Source organism: Elephantulus edwardii, unplaced genomic scaffold, assembly GCF_000299155.1.
Source record: "Elephantulus edwardii isolate Elephantulus edwardi_28Jun2011 unplaced genomic scaffold, EleEdw1.0 scaffold00160, whole genome shotgun sequence".
Classification (NCBI taxonomy): domain Eukaryota; kingdom Metazoa; phylum Chordata; class Mammalia; order Macroscelidea; family Macroscelididae; genus Elephantulus; species Elephantulus edwardii.
This window is the reverse complement of record NW_006399910.1, coordinates 4130204-4149780: the sequence shown is the minus strand read 5'-3', so window position 1 is coordinate 4149780 and position 19577 is coordinate 4130204.

Below are 19577 nucleotides of genomic sequence, written 5' to 3'. Positions count from 1 at the left end.
CCTCCCTGAGAGAGACTTCACCCTGATTCATAAGGAAAAGGGGATGGCGTATTCTCTTAGCTACTTCCTGCTGAAAAGGGACGTTGTGGGTTTCAGGGTGAAGATCTTCTCTCACTACTCTAAAGGGCCCCTTTGGCAGTAGGAAACACATAGACTATTATGGAGACTGATTTTGGAATTTAGATGCACTGTTAATGGTGCTTAGCCATACATGTTCATATCCTTGATGATGTATCATGGGATGTGTGTGTTCAATATCCAACAGCAAGATCAATGTTATACTTACTCTGACTCATAGCGACCCTATATACAAAGGGTAATATTTCATGTAGTGTTATTAGAGATTGAGTTTCTTCTCATAAATTGTAACAGTTACTTTGATCTTGTCTAACTTTAATTTCTAATTTTAGTTTGTAACTTTTAGAAAGATACCTAATGATACATTTTATACTACTAGAGTTTGAAGACAGATATTTATATAGTAAGTCAATTGTCAATAAATGTGTAGTTGCATTTAAAGAATAAAGAACACGGCCAGGGTTCAGAGTTGTTGTACATAGAGAAGCTATGAGTCACAAGCAAGCCAACAGCATATAACAAGAACAAAAACAACATATTAAACACTATTATTGGTCCTGAGGAGTTATCAGTCAAGAGAATACACAAAAATACTTACACTCATAGGAATTTGTAAGATGAAGTAGGTGAAAAAGTGAAATCAGTAAAATATTGATAATGCTGCAGTATGACAGTTTGCAGTAGGGTCTTGTCCTCTGTGTTTCCGTGATGCTGGTAGCTACACCACCAGTATTTAAAATACCAGCAGGATCACTTGCAAGCTTAAGTGCAGCTTCCAGAAAAAAAAACAGACTAAGAAGTGGGATTGGCCACCCACTTCTGAAATGCTGTTGTGTAGTTATGAGCCGTTGAGTCGCCTGTGACTCATAGCGACCCTATATACAATAGCCTTAAATCCTGCTCTATCCTGTGCCAATCTCACTGTCTCTGACACACCTACCCCAATTACCCCAGTTACTGAATCAATCCACCTCATAGAGGGTATTCCTCTCCTGCGCTGTCCCTCCATCCTCCCAAGCATGACGTCGTTCTCCAAGGACTGGTCTCTCCTTGCATCATGTCCAAAGTATCTCAGATGAAGCTTCAAAATCCTTGCCTCCAAGGAGCAGCCTTGTTTAACCTTCTTTAGGATGAACCTGATCTTTTTTCTTAGCAGTCCATAGTATACTCAATACTCTTCTCCAACACCACAGCTCAAAGGCATCAATTCTCCTTCTATAATCCCTAGTCATTGTCCAGCTCTCTGATGCATAACAAGTGATTGCAAGATCATTGCCTGGATCAGGCACACTCTAGCCTCCAGAGTGACACCATTGCTCTTCAGAAATAGAAGACCTTAAAAAATTTCCATGGAAAACAGGAGAACATTGTTAAATATAGTGCCATAAGATGAACCCCTCAGCCTGGAAAGCACTCAAAGTAAGACTCGAGAAGAGCTGCCTCCTCATAATATTCTACTATAATGAAAAAGATGGAGTACATTTTTCACTCTTTCACTCAATGAAAGACTTTGTTGATGAAGATTCCAAATGGGAAGAGATAGGTGTAAACATGCAGTAATAATTGGAACATGGAATGAATGAGTCCAGAAAAATTGGAAGTGGTCAATTGTGATAGAATATATAAAGATAGACATCACAGGTGCTGTTGTTGTTGTTGTTATGTGCTGTCGAGTCACTTGCGACTCCTAGCGACCCTATGTACAACAGCCCTAAACTCCGCTCTGTCCTGTGCCAATTGCACTGTCTCTGACACTCCCATCCCAAGTACCCCAGTCACTGAATCAATCCACCTCATAGAGGGCCTTCGTCTCCTGCGCTGTCCCTCCATCTTCCCAAGCATGATTTCCCTCTCCGAGGACTGGTATTTCCTCACAACATGTCCAAAATATGTTAGACAGAGCCTCAGAATCCTTGCCTCCAAATGTGACCCAACAGAATGTGGAAACTACAGAACAATCACACTGATTTCACAAGCAAGCAAGATTTTATGGAAGATTATCCAAAAACGACTGGAAGAGCACATCAACAGAGAACTACCAGAAGTCCAGGCTGGGTTTAGAAGGGGTTGTGGTACTAGGGATATTGTAGCTGATGTTAGATGGATCTTGGCTGAAAGCAGGGAGTACCAGAGGAATGTCTATCTGTGTTTCATTGACTATGCAAAGGCATTTGACTGTGTATATCATAACAAACTATGGCTGACTCTGAGAAGAATGGGAATCCCAGAACACTTGATAGTTCTAATGTGAAACTTATACTTGGACCAGGAGGCAGTCGTCAGAACATAGCAAGGGAACACTGCATGGTTCAAATGGACTGATAGTATCCATATTTTAATCAGGCAATCATATGATTTGCTATAAAGAAAATGGCAAATTGAAAAAGGAATTATTTAATTTACCACTAAAAAAGAATTTCAAGGTCTATTCTGAAGGTCAATTCCGTGAATAATAAGATACTATCCATATGCATGCAAGGTAGTTCTATTAACACCACCATTATTCAAATATATGCATCAATTATGAAAATCAAATATGAAGAAATGGAATATTTTATTTTTGCAATATTAATTTGATTGAACAAGCAGTAAAGATGTATTAATGATGGACAACAGGAATATAAAAGTTGGAAACAAAGCAAAAGAACTGGTAGTTTGAAAATATGCATTGACAGAAATGAGGTTGGAGATTGAATAGCAGAATTTTGTTTCATGTGCGATTTATTCATGGCAAACACTTTTAAAATAATAGTTATGGCAATTATACTAATGGACCTCACCTGATGGATTCCATGGGAATCACAAGTTTAAATTTCTGGAAAGAGATGTTAGAGGAGCTGAATATCAGCAGCTAAAAGTAGGCCAGTGGCTAATGATGAAACAGACCTTCAATTACTCATATGCAATTTCAAAGTGAAGGTAAAGAAACTGAAAACCGAAGTCCAGAAGAACAAAAATATGACCTAGGTATACTCCAGTTGAATTTAAAAGTTATTTCATGAATAGATTAGATGTATTTAATCCTAATAACAGAAGATCAAATAAGTTATGGAATGATATCTAGGACATTATACATGAAGAAAGCAAAAGGTATTCCAAAGATCGGGAAGAAAGAGAAGACCAAAATGCATGTCAGAAGAGATTTGAAAATTGCACTTGAAATGGAAAACAGCCAAAACAAGGGTTAGAAATATTAATTTAAGACAAACAGAATATTTCAAAAAATAGCTCATGAAAAGAAAGGAAAGCATTTTAACAAAATGTATAAGGAACTGTAGTTATAAAACCAAATTCTAAAGCTGACAGAATGGAAAGACAAATTTGATACTTGAGTTGCAATTCTAAAATATTATTCTATGGACAAAATCTTTAATGATGAAGAAAACATCAAAGAAGACAGACTACACACAATCACTGTAACAAAAAGATTGATTAACCCTATGTTACTTCAGAAAATAAGACCAATAATCAACAGTACTGATAGAAGATGTTCTCACTACGTTAAAGGCATTAATTAAAAAAAAAAAGAAAAAGACTTCAGGATTTAACGGAATATCAGTTGAGGTGTTTCAGAATACAGATGCAAACCTGGATGTGTTCACCAGTCACTGTCAACAAATACAGAAGTCAGCTACCTGGCCAAGTGACTGAAAGTGTTCCATATTTGGTCTCATTCCTCAAAAAGGTGATCCAACAGAATATGAAAAATATCAAACGATAATATTAATATCACATGCAAGTAAAATTATTTAGGAGAGGGACAATGCAGGAGAAGACCCTCGATGAAGTGGATCGATTCAGTGACTGGGGTGATGGGGTAGTTGTGTCAGAAAAAATATGATTAACACAGGATAGAGCATGGTTTATGGATGTTGTCCATAGGATTACTATGAGTTGCAGATGACTCAACAGCACATAGCAATAACAACAACATACTGCTTTATTTACAAAGTTTGGATGGCTGGAATATTAGATAGCAAACAACCCAAAGTTCAAGCTAGATTCAGAATAGGCTATGGCACAAGGCTCAACACCTCCTATGTTGCTGATGTTAGAGGAATATTTACTGAAAGCAAAAGATACAAAATAGATGTTTACTTATGTTGGATTGACTACTCAAATATATTTGAAGAAAAATGGCATTCCAGAAGATTTAATTATGAAACTTATGCATATATTAGGAAGTAATTGTTCAAAGAGAACACTACATGATTTAAAATCAGAACATGTGTTCACCGTGGTTCTATTGTTTTTCTTCGTATATGTTCAGTCTGTATAGTGAACAATAATTCATGGAGCTAGACTACATGCAGAAGAATATGGGCATCATAATTTGAGGATAGTTCACTAACAAATTATATTTTTCAGATTACACAATCTTGCTGGCAGAAAGTAAGGAAAACTAGAAGGACCTACTAAAGGTCAAAGACTACAGTCTTCAATAGGACTTACATCTCAACATCAAGATTATTTAAAGCCTCACTGCTAAACCAGTAGGTAGGTAAACTCATGAAAGACGGATTTCAGTTTACTTGGATTCACAATTAGCATCTGTGGGAGCATCAGTCAAGAAATGAGAGATATGCTGCTTTGGGAAAATCTGCTGACCAGGTTCTTGTCAATGTTCTGAGAAGTAAAGATATCAGTCCAAAGATTAAGGTGTAAGTGATCCAAGCTATGATATTTTCAATTGCTTCCTATGCACCCGAAAATTTCATAATAAATAAAATTATAGAAAAATAATTAGTGACTTTGAATTGAGATATTGGTGAAGAATATTGAATAGAGCATGGACTGCCAAAGAGCCAACAAATCTGTATTGGACGAAGTGCAACAAAGGTTCTGCTTAGAGGCAAGGATGGTGAAATTTCATCTCACTTTGAACATATTTTCAGGAGGAACCTGTCCTTGGAGAGAGACCAGGAAATGTAGAGGGTTAGAGAAAGAAAAGAAAATCCTTAACAAGATGGCTGGGAGTACAGACAATCACAATGGGCTTGAGCATGTCAAAGAATGCAGGCTAGGGTAAGGTTCAGACCTGTTGTTCACAATACTGTCATGAGTCATAGGTGACCCTATGACAAATAACAACAAGAACTCTGGTGACATGAGCAATCTTTTAGGGATAAAGGGGTTAAATTTTAACACAAAATTAAATATAAGTGAAAAAGGGACATCTGAGACATCCAAATATCTAAAGTGAAGATAATCCGAGGATGAAGGACTAGCAAACACGTGATATGAGTTAAAGATAACTTGTAGATATTTAAGAGGTAATAAGCAGGACAGTGTACTCAGAGAAATGTGAGTGGCAGAAAAGTAGTGAGCATTAAATATGCAGAAATAAAATGTCCAGCCACATAATTTAAGTCTTGACTTATTGTCTCTGCTTTTGTTCAGGAGTAAATGGCAGCCACAGAATGATGTTGGCAAAGAAGTGACATCACCTGATTTCTACTTTACAAACTTTTGCTAGTGCCTGCACAGTACATGATCTGAAGGGGAACTAAGTAAGTAGTAATTGGGCAACCAATTAGGATAATATTATAATAACTATGTAGGGAGATGAAAGGGTTCTGATTCAGCATACAGTGGTGAGATATTGAGAAGTTGTCTTATTCTGGAGGTATTTTGAGAACGAAGGCATTATGATTTGTCTGGATAATTGAGTGGGGTAGAAGTTGAAGGTGACACCTTGATTTTTGGTCTGATTAAATATAATGAGGAGTTGTTCCTAGCAGTGTTAGGAAGATAGGAGGCTACAGATATTTTGGAGCCAAAAGAGATTGACAGCTTCCTTTAAGAAATGTTAAATTCCAAATATTAAATACCAATCCATTTGGAGATGTCAGGTAGTTAGTTCAATATTTGAGTCTGTAATTCAGGGGATATAGGTCAGGAACATTTGGGAATTCTCAGTTAATAGATGATACTTAAATTTATAATTCAAGATGATACCATGAAGGAAACGTCAACATTCTGAGGCATGAACTGTGTGGCAAAACTGAAGTCTCTGCTTATATGAAAAAAAAGAGGCTATTTATCTTTAGAGAAAAATTAGATGGATCTTGGCAGAAAGCAGAGAATACTAGAAGCATGTCTATCTGTGCTTCATTGACTGTGCAAATGTTTTTGATTGTGTGGCTCACAACAAGCTATGGCTGACTCTGAGAAGAATGGGAATCCCAGAATGTTAGACTGTGCTAATGTAAAACCTATACTTGGACCAAGAAGCAGTCATCAGAACAGAGCAAGGAGAAACTACAGAATTCAAAATCAAGAAGGAGGCCCATCAGGGATGTATTTGTCTCCAAACCTTTTCAATTTGTATTCAGAACAGGTCATCCTAGATGCTGGGCTGTACAAGGAGGAATGTAGCATCAGGACTGGTGGAAGAGTCATCAACAACCTGTGTTATGCAGATGACACAACCCTGCTTGCTGAACTGAGGAGAACTTGAAGCATTTGCTGCAGAAGGTCAAGGACTGCAGCCTCCTCTATGGATTGAAGCTCAACATCAAGAAAACAAAGATTCTCACCACTGGGCCAATTGGCAGCATTATGGATGGTGAAGAGATTGAGATAGTTAACAGTTTTAGTTTAGTTGGCTCCACAGTCAACACTCTTGATAACAGTAGCCAGAAAATCAAGAGATAAATTGCATTGGGAAAGTCAGCTGTGAGGGACCTCTCAAGAGTACTGATCCAGGATATAGTCTTCACAATTACGTGCTATGCATTGAGAGTTGGACAGTGAATTTGTTTTCTTGATGTTGAGCTTCAATTTTTATTAATATTACTAATAATAATAAAAAATGAAAAAGAGAGATTGAAACTGATAATAGCCTCAATTTATTGACTCCACAATACTATTGGTACCAGCACCAAGGAGATCAAAAGATGAATTGCATTGGGAAAGTCTGCTATCAGGGACCTCACCAGAGTACTAAAGAGCAATGGTGTATTTCTAAAGACTAAGGTGTGCCTGATCCAGTCCATGGTCTTCACAATTACTTGCTATGCATTAGAAAACTGAACAATGACTAGAAATGATAGAAGGATGTCTTCGAGATGTGGTGTTGGAGAAGAGTATTGATTATACTACGAACCCATATGAGAACAAACATGTTCGTCCTAGCAGCTTCTCCTTGGAGGCAAGGATTATGAAGCTCCCATCTGAGATACTTTGTGTGTGTTGCAAAGAGGGACCAGTCCTTGGAAAGAGACATCATGCTTGGGAAAAGGACAAACAGTGCAAGAGAGTTGAGATGAGATGGATTGACTCTGACTGTAATAATTGGGGTATGTGTGTCAGAGACAATAAGATTGGCTTAGGAGAGAACAATGTTCAGAGCTGTCATACATTGGGTCTCTATGAGTTGCAAACAACTCAATAGCACATAGCAACAACAACAACAAACAACCACTTTTTAGAATAATGATAAACATTTTCTTATATATAAAATAACTGGAGTAGTGACTGGAGGTGTGTCAGAGACAGTGAGCTTGGTTTAGGAGTCAGAGAAGGCAGGCTTCAGAGTTATTGCCCAGTGCGTTGCTTTGATCTGTGGTCAACTCAACAGCATACAACAACAATATTCATATGTAAAATAAATATTGATTATACCAAAACATGTGCTTTAAGGATAAGGTTTAGTATATAAAATGTTCTTTGTATGATTTAGAGAATATGTATATCTTTTATTTTTATATAATCCATATTAATGTCTTTATATGTTAATATGTTAGACAAACAAGCAGGAAAAAGAACAAAAAATAATAGAGAAAAAAGAAGAAAAACGAAAAATAATAGAGAGCTGTGTAGAACTGTCCCAAATATTCACAAAGAACTAACACCAATTCTACCGAAATCATTCCAAAATATATGATGTGATGCTCCAAGATTCATTTTGTGAAGCCAGTACAACCCAATAGCAAAGTCAAACAAAGATGAATATTCATAATAAAGAAATATACAAGAATTGTCAACACATTGTAGATAATTTCACACTACACATAAAAAAGTAATACATCATGAAGTTTGTGATTCACTTGAGTTATTCCAAACCATCAATGTAATTCACCACATAAAAAAGACAAAGGGAGAAAAACTTTCATGAGCTTATCATTTCATACAAGTATGACAAATACAACAAGGTTACACACACACACACACACACACACACACACACACACGTGATCCTATCAGTTTATATAGAAAGAGGTATTTCATAAACCCCAACACACATCCAAGATCAAATCTCTCAGCAAAACAGGAATATATAAGAAATTCCTAAATGTAATTAAAGGCCTATACACTAACACAATAGTCTACACTGTCCTCAACAGAAATGCTAAAAGCATTTTTTCCTTGTGAATGGGAACCAGACCAAGTACCCTCTATTATTTTTTTCCTTCAACAATATTAGTAGTTACAGCAAAAGCAGTAAGAGAAAATAAAAGAAAAAGGCATTCAAATTAGTAAGGAACAAATAATCTCTATTTATTTGCAGGTTACATGATTCTCAACGACTCCTTGTCAGTTTGGAACTGACTGATATGACACAGTTATTCCATTGCTTGGAATATAACCCAAGAAAATGAGAACTGAGGCTCAAACGGAAACTTGTACACAATTGTTTATAGCAGCATTATTCACCATTTCAAGAACATGGAAACAGCCCAGATGTCCAACCATAAATGAATGGATTGAGAAGTTGTGGTACATTCATACAATGGAACACTATGCCAAACACAGGAGTAATGATTTTACAAATTACTACCTAACTTGAGAGGGAGTGGAGAGAGAGAATTATGCTGAGTGAGCTCAGTCCCACAAGGACAAATACTGTATAAAACCATTATTGTAGAAAGAGTATAAGGATCCACGGCTGGAGGGGAGGGGAAGGTAGAAATAGAGTAGTGTAGATGGGAAGGTAGATTGTTAATTACAGAGTTTCACAGTTTAATGGGTGAGTGAGGTGAAGGAAATGGGAAGGATCTTTTGTGACAAACAATGTATTCAAACTTTGTAAATAAATGAGAATAAAATTTTAAAAAATTAAAAAAAAGATTAAAAGGATAATGAGTGACAGTAAGAGACATTAGATAATCTGAAGCAGGGGTGGCATCCACTTCCTAAATAACATGACTCTGGAAAATCTACGAACTTTGATAAATATCGATAGTTGTAGACTTGGTAATAGGGTCACTATGAATCGTGCTAGACTTAAGGGCAATCAACAAACAACATAGAAGAATAAGTAAAGAAAGCTGAATGATATAAATGGTCTCTTTCTCTAGCTCTCTCATACATACACACCCACACATAGACACACATACACATTAGGGGCTTATTTTTACACAACAATCTTTTTGTTTTCCTGGTTGTTTTTTCAGTAGATGCAATAATTGTAGAAGTATCAAACCTCTTTTAAATAAACACATGCGTAATAATAGCTATTATTGCTGTTATATGCCATTGAGTCACCTGTAACTCTTAGCAACCTTATGTACAACAGCTCTGAAGCTTGTTTCACTCACTCTGACACACTGACCCCTTTGCCCAGTCACTGTATCAATCCATCTTATCTGGGTTCTTCCTGTCCTGTGGTGTCCCTCTAGATGAGGCAATTAAAACAACATAGGCCCAATCCTTGAAAGGGAGCTCTGGTGACCTAGTGGTAAGAAGATGCTCTGCAGTCCCAAAGGCACACAATTCTAATTCATCAACTTCTCCTCAGAAGAAGGAAGGGCAATCTCCTCTCATATGATTTATTGCCTCTGAAAATCCACTGGCGGATCAGCTCTTAGTCAGTTTCGACTCAATAGCACACAACAATGACAATAATCCTCGAAGAGTACATAATACACTTGTCATTATGTGAAACTTTAAAAGTCAGTATCAAGAGCTAATTATTACATGTAGAAGGAAATTTGAGTTGGGTTTTAAACACCAACTTCACCTCATTCAAATGGGAATTGTCTGTATGCTCCTTACGGACTTCTGGGGGTGTCTTCAATAGTGACTTGCACTGCTTCTCTAGCAGTCTGAGTTCACCAGAAGTTCTAGAAGCAGCTGGCAGATTTGAACCACTTGCCTTCAGATTGGCTCACAACTTCCTATCACTGAGTCATAAGAGATCCCTTATATCTTACATTGGTATCTCTTTTTGTAATAAAAATGAATAAATATCATTACTTAGTATTACATAACATTCATACTTTGATTCCTATAAGATTTTTTTTCAAAGCCTAGATTCTATCCAGGCTAGATATTTGTTTATCATATTTCTTTAGGCTTCTCTTAGGTATGACAGTTTCTCACTCCTTCCTTGTTTTTGATGATCTTGAAAATTTTGCAAAGTAGTGGTCAGCTATTTTTGGAAGCACTAGTCAGATATTTGCAGACTATCTCCTTTTTCAGCTGCTTTCTACTTTTTCTATGGTCATACATGGAATGTGGGTTTGTAGTAAGAAAGGACAGGGGTAAAACCTCATTCTCACATTGAAATCAAGTGTATTTGTTGTCAGTTTTATTTGTCACTGCTGCTGTTAACTTGAGAAGAGTTTTTAAGTGTTCTTGACACTTCTGTTGTTTTTGTTATGTGTCATTGAGCCACTTGCGACTCATAGTGACCCTATATGTCCAAGAGCCCTAAACCCTGCTTTATCTCATGCCAGCCTCACTGTCTCTGATACACCTACTCCCATTACCCCAATCACTGAATCAATTCATCTCATTGAGGGTCTTCCTCTCCTACGCAGTCCCTCTACTCTGCCAAACATGATGATCCCTCCTTGGAACATTCCCAAAGTATATCAGATGAAACTTCAGAATTCTTGCCTCCACAGAGAAGCCCAGCTTCACCCTCTCCAGGACAAACCTGTTTGTTCTCCTAGCAGTCCATGGTATATTCAACACTCTCCTCCAGCACCACAGCTCAAAGGCATCAATTCTCTTTCTGTCATCCCTATTCACTGTCCAACTCTCTGATGCATAACATGTAATTACAAAGACTATAGCCTGGATCAGGTGCACCTTAGTCTCCAGCCTGATGTTGTTGTTCTTCTGGACTCTTGAGAGGTCCCTCACATCTGACTTTCCCAATGCAATCAGTCTCCTGATTTCCTGGCGACTGTTACCAGGAGTGTTGAATGTGGAGCCAAGCAAACTAAAACTGTTAACTATTTCAGTCTCTTCACCATCCATAATGATGGTGCCAACTGGCCCAGTGGTGAGAATCTTGACGTTGAGCTTCAATCATATTGAAGGCTGCAGTCCTTGACCTTCTGCAGCAAGCACTTCAGGTCCTCCTCAGTTTCAGCAAGTAGGGTTGGGTCATCTGCATAATGCAGATTGCTGACGAATCTTTCTCCAATCTTGATGCCACATTCCTCCTCGTACAGCCCAGTGTCTGGATGATCTGTTCTGCATACAGATTGAAAAGGTATGGAGACAGAATACATCCCTGGCAGACACCTTTCCCAATTTTGAACCATGCAGTGTCTCCTTTCTAGCCTTTAAATTACTAGACTTGTATAAAGAAGTTTCTCAGTGACTCAAGGCATGTAAATAAATCTAGACAGATATTAAGTTCAACTATGACTACTAGTAATATTTATTCACAGATTACTTTATCAGACCTATTGTGTGCCACCTGAAAAGATGAAGATCCCAGTCATGGAATATTAAGTTACAGAATATGAAAACAAAAATATTATTTTTCATGGATGCAAATACATGAAAATATTGCATAATAAGAATTGCATTTGTGGTCATTGACACTCCATGAACATGAACAATGTTTTTATTGAGGGGAAACAGTAAATTTCTCTCTCCTCTTTACCTTTACCTCTTTACCTAGTAAGAATAAATTTTGGGATTTATGTGAGAGGGGTATAATTTTTTTAACAATGTCTTTCTTTTTTTCTAAATAACATTAGCTTTAAGTTTCTGCCATTTATTAAGTCACTTCTTACTTGTAATAATTTCACTAAATCTCTGGAGTCCAACACACACCAAGTAATAGCCACATACGGCTAATCAACATTAAATAAATTACCTTTGAATAAATTTCATTTGAGTGCTCAGATGCACTAGCCCCATTTCAAGGATGAAATAACCATGTTATATTTTCTATCATCATGTAAAGTGCAATTGGAAAACAGTGATAGAGGTGGTGTTCAAGAGATGGTGATGGCCCAGAAATATTGCTAGATTATGTTAATTAATTATTATCCAGACACATACAATCTGAAGTGTGTATAGTGTCTGTGATTTGCAACTATGTCACCAAATAATGACATGCTAAAAATACTCTCTTGTGATCAGAAACACAAGAACAACGGGAATTTGCGAGGCTTAGCAGCAAGAAGCTGTGCCACAATCCCTAAAGTTTGCCTTTCGAATCCCCCAGCTTCTGTGCAGAAGGATGGGCAAACTCTTCCTGTGCAATTAACTGTGTCTTAGAAGAGGAAAGAAGGCCAGCTATGGGTCGATTACAACTTGACAGTACACAACAACAATGGTAAGAAGCTGCACTGCCAATCCAAAGGCTCATGCTTCAATTCTACCAGATGCTGCACTGAAGAAAGGTGGACAATCCCCTTGCGTGCAATTTATATTCTCTGAAAACCCACTGAGGGGCAACAATGAGTTTGTTTCAACTCTATAACACAGACAACAATGACAAAAAATAGAATAATGGGACAAAACAAGTCTCAGATATTAATTAGACACTTGAGAAGTCTATTATATACTTCTGGTCACCAATTATTTTACTTACTCAGCTTTTTTGCAAGCAATATTTCATGTCCCAATTGCTTATAGCAACAAACTCAAGCACTGGTCTCTTGCTGAGGTACGGGAGGTTATGATTTCTATTGCATATATGCAAGTGGTCTGTGTTCATACACCTATATACAGTTACAATTGAAGAACAAGCATTTTAAGGAATAAAAAATTCCTTTAGTATACAGTAATTCTAAAATTAACTTAAACAAATGTCTCAAGGAATTTCTGCCCTGATGTCAGAAATATCCTTTATAAAAGGAGCGCTCTCTCTCTCTCTCTCTCTCACACACACACACACACAGAAAGAGAGAGAGAGAGAATTTACAAATGCCACTATGTTTGATGTCATGATACCACTGTCAGGATGGTGGCATCTAAGCTCTTTTTCAACTTCGTGAATGGGAGAATCACCATCAATGTCGGTGTAAAGTTAATTTCTATGAAGAAGTAGTCCTAGCTCCTCTGTTGAACCCTTTTACCACACTTGACAATAATCATCTCGGCCATGATTTTCTCTTCTGGGTTCAATAATTTATTCCAATGACTCCATAGATCTTACAGTTCATCCTTATAGTTATGGGTTTTATTACAGAAGTTAGAGGTTACAGTTCAGATCAGCCTTTTCTTGGCCATGACCAAAGGCAAGCCTCTCCCAGGCTCACAGCCTTTTGAACATTGATGCATTGATACAGTAACGGAGGCAAAGGGAACTGGTGTGTCAGAATCAATGAGACTGACTCAGGACAGGGTATGCCTCAGAGCTGCTGTACATAGGGTTGCTATGAGTTGCAGGCTGCTTGATGGCACATAAAAGCAACAATATTAAGGCCTTGTGAAGTGCTTCAATATTTACCTTGCTCTAGCAAGACTTAAGAAGCTCTTTTGGTAAATTCTCCAAAACACCTCACTCTGTCAGTAAGTCCCAGCCTAAAGGGTATTTAACTCTTTTCTTGTGTGAGTCAGCAAGCAAACTCTAACAATATCTACCTATCAGTATCCCATTTGAACAGTCAGCTCATGAACACACCTGGCCAAAGGCACTCAGCTTTCTTACTTCACGGACAGAAAAGCCCAATGTACTATATATTCTGCCAGACTTCTACTTTTGCTGTTGCTGCTTCTCACTACTCCTTACTATCTTGATGTCACAATTCTGTCTAGGGAGATTCCAGTACAGGAATCCCAGTTTCAAAGGACACATTCTATATACCTGATGGCTATAAAGTATCCCCACGGGCTAACAAAATGTTTAATTTTAAGCCTAATGAAATGAAAAACTGATCAATCATGGTAGGTATCTACCATGCATCTTACTTGAGCAGTCCAATCCCCCCCGCAAAGGTGTCAAGCATGCTATTTCCACTATTAGAAGCTATCTATTAATCTTGATAAGCTGTAGTCACCTCATTTGTACACCCCCAAACAGTACTTTGGTGGGAGTTACAAAGGTTGTGTATTAAAAAACTGCAGTCATCCACTAGGGGAACTAATGATATCACTATCTTTCTGTCCATTCCAACCGATACAGAATTCTTAGCAGTCTCACCAATTTAATTATGGAATAATAAAGGATAAATAAAATTATAAATGTCTTAAGTAAATTTTGATAAATTACATGAATATAAATCACAAACGTTTTTGTAAAATATTTCTGTGTTGAATTACATATTATTTATACTATTAGTAATAGAACAGAAATTTTAAAGTTTTCCTATTTTTTCTTTAATTAAAAGTTAATTCTCCAAAAAGTCATTGATGATAGGTTCACAAATAATAATTACCACAATATGTAGCTAAGACATCAGAAAATTTTACAAAGTCAATGGCTATGAAAACATCAGCAGTAATGAAAACAATTGCTTGAGCATGTGGGGAATGGACATGTGATTAAGAAGAGCATTGTGATCAGATAATAAATACAGTTCTGATGGGAACACATTAGAAGGTTCAAAAAACAAATTAGCATAGAATTTTAGCCTTATATGTATATTGATAAAGTTAAGCTGGGTTTTTTGTTATAATAGATTTCAGGGATATTTAAATAGAAAATAAATTTCTCACTGAACAGGTGGAAGTGGGATTGTGCTGCCTGTGCTGTTTCCACAGTTATTTGGTCGGGGGGTGGGGGGGGGAGCTGCTGTTTAGCTTGACCAAGTGGGACCCCCTAATTCAAGCCACAGGGAGGTCCTGGGCACCTAGACAGAGGTGAGAAGCCACTTCCAGAAGGGAACAGCAGGCTTCCAATTTGGTCATTCAAGTAGTTTGGGGAAAAACTGCTGTCTGGATCTAGGCCTTACAGGCCTCAGGCCAGAAAAGGAGGACAAATATACAGGTGCTTCACAAAACATTGCTGTACCCTGGATAATTTTATAGTTTTAACAGACTAATATCTACTAAGAAAAGACTCCGATAATGTCAAGAAAGCAAGAATCCACATCAGTCATTATGGAAAAACCAAATAACACTTCTCCTAAAAATGGAAGCCAAAAGGCAGCAAATACTTCAGAGACAGCAATTGAGAACAAATATATGGATAAGGAGAAATTTGAACAGATATGGATAGAAATACAAAAATGGAAGAAAAAGGTGATAGACTAGACAAAGAGGTGTAAGAAATTAAAAAAAATCATCACAAGACAGAGAGGATATTGTCAACACAGTACTTGAAATAACAGAAAAGCATGAAATACAATCCAGAATATTAAGACCAAAATGACAAAAATGTCCAACATACTGGTAGGACATAAAAGTAGAACTGAAGAGATGTAACAGAGTCAGTGAGCTGGAAGACAAGAGACTCACTATAAACATGCTTGAAGAAAAATAAAAGATGAGATATAAAGAAAATGAAGGACACATTAGAATTATTTGGGATGATATCAAACGGAAAAGCATACGTATTATTGGAACATGGGAGTGACAGGGAAATCACTGAGAAGATTGTGGAAGAAGCACTAGAAGAAATCTTCCCAAGTATTTTGAAGAATGAGGAAATCCACATTCAAGAAAGCACAGAAAATACCTAAAAGACTAGAAGCAAATAGAAAAATACCAAGACATATCATAGTTAAATTCTCCAAATTAAAAGATAAGGAAAGGATTCTAACAGCAGCATAAGAAAAAGAAATAGTTACCTACAAAGGGGAAACAATTAGGTTAAATTCTGATCTCTCAGCAGAAGCCATGCAATTTAGAAGGCAATGGGATGCCATATACAGAAAGTTGAATGATAACAATTGCCACCCAAGGATCTTATACCAGCAAAGCTCTCTATCAGATATGAAGGGGAAATTAGATTCTTTGCAGAAAAGAAGGACCTTAAGGAATTTATGAAAACAAGACCAAACTACAAGAAGTTTTAAGTGAAGTTTTACACATAGAAATGTCAAAGGAAAGTAAATGGACCATAGTAACAACAGAAAAAAGGAACGTGGCAAAATGGCAAAAGTAAAACTTAGCCTGACAATAATCACACTTAATGTTAATGGACTAAATGCATCAATTAAGAGAAAAAGAGTAGCAAAATGGATTTAAAAAAAAACCAAACAAACCAAAAACTCATAAATATGTTGCCTACAAGAGGCACATCTAAAAAAGGAAGAGAAAGACTCAAAATCAAAGCCTGGGGGGGGAAAGTACCAAGCAAATGGCAACCTCAGAAAAGCAGGAGTGGCATTACTAATCTCTGATAAAATAGATTTCAGAATGAAAACCACCATCGAAGATAAAGAAGGGCATTACATACTGATTAAAAGCACAATAAATCAAGAAGCCATAACCTTCGTCAACATCTATGTACCAAATGATAGACCTGCAAAATACATAAAACAATAGTTAACTGAGTTGAAGAAATAGATAGCACCATAATAGTGGTAGGAGATTTCAACATGCCTGTATCATCAAAGGATAGGTCAACTCCAAAGAAACAAAAAAGATGCAGATCTAAACTATACAATCAGCCAACTCAAACTTGTGAGTGTATTCAGAATACTTAACCCAATTAAAATTCAATTCACTTTCTTCTCTAGTGCATGTGGTACTTCCTCCAGAACTGATCACATATTAGGACACAAAGCAAGCCTCAACAAATTCACAATCATTAAATGGTACAAAGTATTTTCTCAGACTACAATACCATAAAATTATAAATTAACCACAGAAAAGAAAAGCTTACAACACCACCCACGTGGAAACGAAATAACTCTCTGCTCAACTTGATTGAGTTACAAATGATATTTTTTTTAAAGTTCCTTGAAACAAATGAAAATGAAAATACAACTTACCAAAACCTCTGAGATCCAGCTAAGTCAGTCCTCAGGGGGCAATTCATAGCAATAAGCACACATGAAAACAGAAGAAAAATAAAGAATTAGTGATTTAATGCAACACATTCAGCAAATAGCAAAGGATAAAAAAATCTAATCCTACAGCCTCTAGAAGATAATAAACTATAAGGACAAGAGTGGAAATCAATGAGATAGAAAACATAAAAGCAGTTGAAACCATCTAAAAGACCAGAAGCTGGTTTTGCAAAAGGGTAAATAAAATTGACAAACCACTGGCAAATTTAACAACAACAACAACAAAACACCCAAGAGACACAGATAACTTAATTAAGAAATGACAGAGGTGACATCACAACAGAACTAGTTGAAATTAAGTCAGTAATATTACAGTACTATGAAAAGCTATACTCTGATAAATTCGGAAAATGGACAAATTCCTTGAAACACAACCCTTGCCCAGATTGACAAGAACAGATATAGAACACTTAAACAAACTTATCACCAAAAAAGAAGTTGAAAAGATCATAAGAAGACTTCCCCATAAGAAAAGTCCTGGACCAGATGGCTTCACCGCTAAATTCTATCAAACATTCAGAGAAGACATAGCACCCATTTTACTTAAATTATTTCAAAAAATTGAAAAAGAAGCAATACTTCCAGAGTCATTCTATGAAGTAAGCATCATAACCCTAATACCCAAACCAGGCAAATATATTACCAAGGGGGGAAAAAAACCCCCACAACAACCATATAGACCAATATCTCTCATGAATATAGATGCAAAATCCTTAACAAAATCCTAGCCAGTAGAAGCCAAAAGCACATCAAGTAAATAATTCACCATGAGCAAGTGTAATTCATAACATGTATGCATTGATGGTTCAACAAAAGAAAAACAATCAATATAATTAACAATATTAACAAAGTAAATAACAAGAACCATATGACCTTACAATTGAAGAAAAAGCATTTGAGAAAATCCAACACCCCTTCCTAATAAAGACATTTAGAAAAATTGAAATAGAAGAGAATTTCCTCAACATAGTGTAAAGTATATATGCAAAACTAAGAGCCAACACCATTCTCCATGGAGAACTGAGGCAGAAACTAAGATTTGTACACCAATGTTCATAGCAGAATTATACACCATCACAAGAACGTGGAAACAGACAAAATGTTTAACCACAAATGAATGGATTGAGAAATCATGATACATTCACACAATGGAATACTATGCAGCACACAGGAGTAATAATATTTGTAAATTATTACCTTACTTGGGAGGAACTGGAAAGTATTATGCTGAGTGAACTCAGTTCCACAAGGATAAATATTGTATAAAACCATTATTGTAAAATGAGTGTAAGAATCCAAGAGGGGTGTGGGAGGATAAAAGCAGAGGGATGAGGATGTGCAGGGGGGCAGGGTAAGGGAAATTGGAAGAATTTGTCTTAAAAACAATATGTTCAAATTTTGTAAATAAACTAACAGAACATTTTTAAAAGTAAATGTCTGTTGAAATTCTGCACAATAATTATATACATAATCATTTTAATGCCACTGCCTCAGACAGTGTCATCTGGTGTGATTTTTACTCCAAGGTCTCCAGTGACCTAACTCTGTGTTTGTGTGTTTATGTGTCTGCACAGACACACATCCTTCTGAGCTATTTTGCATTTACTAATTCTGTGGAACTGCCTGTAAACAAAGGATCTGAGACTTTATCAACAATAGTAATCAAGTTAGCTTGCCACATGCTAGAAGAAAATCCAGGGCTTATGGACAGAGACAATGATTCTTACTATTCACAACGGTATCACCCCTGAGAAGAATCAGCCATTTGCATGCTAGCTTCTAGAGAGCTAATTTTCAGAGTGAACCAAAGAAAGTCAGATGATTCCTGTTCACTTCATAGAGAGGCACCCTTAGGTTAACGAGCCAAAGTCTTTAAAATGGTGGTGAGAACTTATTGCTGTGCAGTAAGTTTTCTTTTTCTTTGCCTTAAAGGACATAATTTCTGTCTTAGAAAGTTGTTTATCATCAAGAATCTTTGAAGAATGTTGTGTGCAGTTGAGTCACCTCTGACTCACAGTAGCCCTTATGAATACAATGAAGGAAGTGACTTTGCGTGCAGGACGAGAAGAAAGCTGAGGAAATCATGACAAATTGACTCATAACAGTTCTTTTCATCATTGTCTTTAGTGTCTCTAAAAGGATAAGGGAAATTTAGAAATTTTTTTAACTTCCATTTGTAAACAGTTGAAATATTAATTTTGTACATCTTACATGTTGTTGCTACGTGTCGCCTGCCACTCATGTTGTTGTTGTTGTTGTTGTTATGTGCCGTCGAGTCGCCTGTGACTCATAACGACCCTATGTACAACAGCCCTAAACTCCGCTCTGTCCTGTGCCAATCGC